The sequence below is a fragment of the Belonocnema kinseyi genome, chromosome 7, assembly GCF_010883055.1.
Source record: "Belonocnema kinseyi isolate 2016_QV_RU_SX_M_011 chromosome 7, B_treatae_v1, whole genome shotgun sequence".
NCBI classification, from domain to species: domain Eukaryota; kingdom Metazoa; phylum Arthropoda; class Insecta; order Hymenoptera; family Cynipidae; genus Belonocnema; species Belonocnema kinseyi.
Window position 1 is genome coordinate 147,168,149 of NC_046663.1, and position 6,794 is coordinate 147,174,942.

Here is a 6,794-nt window from a genome sequence, read left to right on the forward strand (position 1 = left end):
ATCATATTGCATCCATGTTGCATCAATATTTCCTGCAATATTGCAGATGTTGCAGGAAATATGGATGCAATATTGAGGCAATATTCTGTGTTAATAGGGTAGAAACGAAAATAAAGAACAAGTGCGAGATATGTCACTTATTAAAATGACTTATTATATATTATTTGTAATTAAAAGCCTTGTTAAGTTTGAGTATTCTAAAATGAAAACATATCTTACACATAGCTTTCCAAAATTGAACGAAAAATTTAAAGTATTTAACTTCAAAATTATGTAATCGTTATTCCTAACCTCTACCGTAACTAACACTACAAAGAGTAAATAGAAAAACAAATTATATCCACATAGCATTTAATAATTATATTACATAAATAAATATAGCAATTTTTCGACTTGACCATGTACATTATCTTAGTAAGAGATAAATTTTACAATACAAAAACTTCCAAATACTAGACTGGTCTACTACAATTACTGCATGACACTGAATTTCATATATATTGGGGTATTAAACAGTTTTTTTAAACGTCTGCCGTATTTTTAAACCACAAAAATTTTTCTATTAATTTTAAAACATTTTAAGAGTTTTAAAACAAGTTTATTTAAGAAATACACCAGAAAAACAGTGCTCTCTGTTCTGGTTGACAGCAACGCATATTATTTTATCATACCTATAACAGTGCTGCTGTCATACTTTTTCTGAGAATTTTTGTCGACAAGATTAGTTTTTTATACGTTTACACCATAATTAACACCCTGCACAATCTGATAATATTAAAAATTGCATCCTAAGCTACTGACTGCTACACTAAAAGGTTAGGTTAATGCACAGGAAGAGGTGGCTCATTCCGCCCCATATGACATTTTTTAGTCAAATCAAAATTTCACCTATTTCGGTTTTACAATTATATATAAATCTGTTGAAAACTTAAGGTCTAGTAAAAAAGCTATGTAAATAACCCCTGGAAAAACATCTAATATATGATTTTGCGTAATTCTTGAACCTTCTAAACAAATGCAAAATAGCAGAATACAGGTCTTAAAATTTTTACTTTCGTTTTTTCCAGATTTATTCAACGTTAAGTGGAAACTTTTCAAAAAAAAAGTTTGATAATGTTTTTCCTGATATTAATACAAAAAATATTTACAAAATAAATGATAACCTGCGAGAAAATTAAGTTACTCATCTTACCCCCTATGATCATCTCGCCCCACCCTACCCTACTTATATTTCATAGATGAAAATACGATTTCGGAAGATTTGAATTTGTATTGATTCCATTTTCAAAACTCTAATCTACAAAATTACAATATTTAAAGTTTTGAAATTGTTCTTTTTTCTAAATTTCAATCTGAATCTTTTAAAAATTTCAAGAGATTTCAAAAGATTTTTAAGGACTTTAGATATTTGAGGATGTTTTAAAAGATGTCAAGGAATTTTAAATTTATTTTTGTAATTTAAAGGAGTCTCAAATAATTTTAACCATTTTTGCAGAGTTATTCAAAACAATTTCAAAATATGGTATAAATCTTTAATGGATGTCAAGGTGTTTCAAAAGATTTTGAAGGTTTCGAAATACTTGAGAGTATTTTAATAGGTTCCAAGGAGTTTTCAATTGATTACAGTAATTAAATATGAGATTGTAAAGGATTTGAAATATTTCAGGGTATTTTTTTAATACCAAGGAATTTTCAAGAGATTTAAAATTCTTTTAAAGATTTCAACAGATTGTCAATATTTGAGGATTTTTTAAAAGATGTCAAGGAGTTTTCATCTTATTTTTATAATTTTAATTTTCAAAGAATTTTAAAGAAATACTTTAAAAATCTTAAGAAAAAGGTCAAGGTAGGTCAAAATATTTTGAAGTTATTGCAATATTTGAGAGTATTTCAAAATGTTGCAAGGAATCTTCAATTGATGAAGGTAATTTAATATGAGATTTTGAAAGATTTATTATATTTTAGGATATTTTAGCAGATTCCAAGGAATTCTCAATTGATTTCAATAATGTAGTATCAGATTGTAAAATATTTGAAATATTTTACGGTTTTTGTTTAATTTTCAAAGAATTTTCAAGAGATTTCAAAAGATTTAAAAGGATTTTCAATATTTGAGGATGTGTAAAAAGATGTCAATGAATTTTCAATTCATTTTTATAATTTAAAGGAATTTCAAAGAATTTTAACAATTATAGCAGGGTTGTTTAAAAAAATTCCAAAGTACCTTATAAATCTTGAAAAGGTGTCAAGGTGTTTTAAAATATTTTGAAGGTTTCGAAATACTTGAGAGTATTTTAAAAGGTTCTAAGGAACTCTCAATTAATTACAGTAATTTAATGTGAGATTTAAAAGGATTTGATATATCTTAGGATATTTTAATAGATTCCAAGAAATTTTCCATTGATTTTAATAATTGAGTATGAGATTTTAAAGGATTAAAAATATTTTAGGGTATTTTTAAAATTGCAATGAATTTTCAAGAGCATTGCATAATTTCAAGAGATTTCCAAGGATTTTTAATATTTTAGGATGTTTTAAAACATTCCAAACATTTTCAATTAATTTAAATAATTTAAAGCAATCCCAAAGATTTTTAATTCTTTGCAACTTTTCAGGTTGAAAGTAGAACTGCTTTGTTAAAAGTGTAGTTTTTCTTTTGGTTGATGATGTATCAATTTAGTTGAAAAAATTTGTTTTCTGAAAATTTAACTATTTTGTAGAAAATTTTTGTTTGTTTTTGTTTAAAAATTAATTTCTTTTAACTACAAGAAAATAACTCTTTTTTGTCGAAAAATGACCAAGATTAAACATTAATTTTTGTATAGAAAATTAGGGTTGGTGGAAAATAAATTTCTTTTGTGCAAAGTTCATGTATTTTAGTAAAACTTTCGTTTTTTTTAGTATGCAATTCAGCCATTTGGATAAAAATTTAAATTTTTGTTTAACAATTTAGTTATTTTGTTGAAAACAATTTCGACAATTTTTTTAAATTTATTTATTTTATTCAAAATCTTTTTTTTGCAGAAAACTAATTGTTTTAGTTGAAAGTTGAATTATTTCTATTAAAAAATAGCCAAATAGTCATTAATATTAATATAACATTTTATAATTATATTATTAACATCAATAATATATATAATAGTAATAATATCCTTATTATATAACCTCAAAAACATAACCTCAAAATCGACTCATGCATGAAATTAACAATAACGCGAAACATCAAAATCGCCAATTTCTTTAATTTCTTTCTAATGGGGATCCATATATAAATAGAAGACCACCGATGTCTTTCGAAACTTTCAGATCGACAACAAAGATATCTTTGTGGTAACCATGGACATAGGAAGCCATTTGATTATGCGCACGAGCATTTTTGCCGACAAACTGTGCATAAAAATATAAACATGTGGGCGTTGCCATGTTTGTAGCGGGACATGAAATGGAGGCGAACCTCCCCCCTCACTGCATCAACCCCGCAATGACATGCCTAGTCCCTTGCTTCCTATGTCCGTGGTGGTAACTAATTGAGCAGAAACTTAATTGGTAAATCCATGGACATAGGAAACAAGGGACTAGGCATGCCTTTGCGGGGGTGATGCAATGAGGGGGAGGTCCGCCACCTTTTGATGTCCTGCGACAAACATGGCAGCGCTCACATGTTTATATTTTTATCATGGACATAGGAAACAAGTGACTAGACATGCCATTGCGGGGGTGATGCAATGAGGGGGGAGGTCCGCCACCTTTTGATGTCCCGCGACGAACATGGCAGCGCCCACATGTTTATATTTTCATGCACAGTTTGTCGGCAAAATGCTCGTGCGCAGGATCAAATGGCACATCGTAAGATGGCGGCCCTCCCCACTCATGGAATTCCCCCCTCCCGTGGATTCAACCCCGCTCGCAAGTTAGGATGGCATGCCTAGTCTCGTGTTTCCTATGTCCATGCGTGTTTCCTATGTCCATGGGTAAATGATTTCAGAAATTGCTAACTTTTGTCATTTACCGACGCGCAACTTGCGCCTTCAAAGTAACTCTTAGGTAATCCGCGAAGAGGGCGCAGTTATCAGCGCATGTTTTTCACATTCTCTTATTCCATTATCTCGGCAATCTCCCACCTCATCTCTGCTCATGATAGCTGAATTGCGTAATGTGTCAATTCGCTAGAAATTTCAGCCAATAATATTCTCCTAGTTATTCAGTGAAACACTGTGATTGGCTGAAATGTCTAGTGATTTGACGCTTCAAGCAAAACGCAACGCAATTCTGCAATCCTGGGCAAGATTGTGCTCGTAATATACCTTAGGTTAATTACATGAGGTTTCTGACGTAATTTACGAACGTATATTACGTCCCCAGTTTTGTACAAAACGTAATACCTGTTTTCGAAATGGCGTCGATATTATCACATTTCGTTCTATAACTTCCCTTCTAGAAATAATCAATTGAGATCGATAAGAAAAAATATAACTAATATCTCAATCTTCCGAATCGTGTTTCATAATTATGCTAAAACGATTGGAAACGATTGAGCATTTTCCATTTCCTATTGTTTCGAATCGGGTACTTGGAATTATTAACTGGATAAAATTAAACAATTAAAAATTAATATTAGAGATAAAATATTTTTTATCAGAAAGAGATCTCAATTTTTTATTATTCGCAATTATTAACGCATAAATTCATAGTATGAAAAAAAGTTTTTATTAATTCAAGTTTCTAAATTTTTAGTTTATTGAAATATAAGTACTCAAAATGATGGACAAAATTCTTTCTAAATTGAGCAGTGAATTTACATCAATGCCGGTGATTTTATATTCGGTAATCCTTAGATTATGACTAGTTGAAAGAATTGTACACGAGTCAATACAATTGAAAGTTTGAGTTTTTGAAGCTGAACATTTGGTTATTTAAAGTATTTAAGACTAAATTGCGAATTAAACCAATCAAAGTGGAAGTTTTCTGATCACTGAGCCTTCTAAATATTTAATTAAAACATTTCAAACAGCGATTTCAAGTTCAAACGTTCATTAATATATGTAAAAATGACAAGCCTTCTAGAAACATTTTATTAGTAAAGCATTTAAAATTGTACGATATGGATTCAGAAGCCTTAAACTTTGTTTAATTTAAAATTATGCCATGTGAAATTAAAGTATGAAAAACATACATTTTTAATCTTGTTTCAACTTGATTTGAATTAGTAAAAATGCAGACTTCAAAAATAGGATTTTAAAATTTAGATTTATAAACTGCTTACATTTAAACTTAATAATTTCTTAATTTTAGATTTTCAAGTTCAAAGTTTAAAACAATTCGTAAATTAAAAATTAAACTCTCATTCTTTGATATGCTAAAATGTCGAAAAAAGTCCATATGGTTACATAAGATTTGATGAAATTATGAGAATGACAACTGAATATGAAGAGCAAAAATAAACTTTTTTTCAGACTATCAAATAAAATTTTTTAACAAAATTATAGAAATAATTGGCCATTAATCACAAAGTTTCATAAAGGAGAAAATATAAAAAATTACTGTGCTTATGGAAGGAAAACCATTTGTTGTGATTAATTCCGCACGCATTCAATTCAAATTTGAACCTAATGAAAACTAAATGAATCTAATGCCATACAATTAATAATTTCAAACCTCTAAAATAAAAATATTTGCAAACCAAATTATTTGAAATACACAAATTTTAATATTTTAAATATTTAGCCTGACTTTCAAAATATTAGCGCCATCCTACCAGCTATAATGATTCCAATTGTTTTCAATTGGGTATCCATTATTCTGAGTTGGGGTTAGTTTTCAATGCAGCATTTTTATTTTGCCTTAATTATTCTCAAGTGGCTTTTTATTGTGTCAAAGAAACAAATTTCAAAAATATGAATTTAAAAAGAAGTAAATAAGCGTTTTACAATAATATACTGGCCAAATCAAAGTGCCGATTTGACAGTCATACTACATCACTGTCACATCTTTAAACGGTATGATTTTTATAGGCACTGTAAAAAATACGTTTTAAAATCGCACTTCAAAGTATAAATTGACACATATAAAATGTCACTTTAGATGCATTAAAATGACAGGTTAGAAAGCAAATTTCCACTTGTGTAGAATGACGTTTCACCCTTGTGAAGCTAGCACCCTAATTTTCACTAATTTGGAAATATCGAAATTTTTCTTTTTGTAATCATTTGTTAGTGTTTGTTAGTCGAATTTCAACGTTTGTTGGTTAAAATTGCAAAAGTTATTAATATTTAAAGTTTTAGGTGCAAACTTCACACTAGCACAAAATAAATGTTTGCTAGCGCTCTAATTTTTTACATTTTCCAAGAATTCTTCGCGGAATCGTTTTTTGGTCGTTTTTTGGTGTTCGTTGGTCAATTTTTAATGTTTTTTGTTGAAAATTGAAAAAGATATTGGGTTTTTAAAAATTGCTTGCACCCAATGTACAATTATCACCGCGCAAATGTTTCTGCGCAGCGGTTTCCTCGGGTCAGCGTACTTGCCATTGGCGCGAAATTTCAAACAACAAAGAATGGCAGGACGACGACAGAGTTTTTGTTTTCGCATTACCAGGTTCGCTATATAAAATTTAATATAATTAAGTGCAATTATAGTTTGCAAATATATACGCATAAATGGTAGTGTTGAAGGTTACTGAAGATTGTGTAAAATTGAGATTAACAAATTTGGAGAAACAACTAATTCTAAAAATAACAAAATATGTTAATGCACGAATGAAAAAGATAACTTTACTGAATATTATGGAATATATAAAA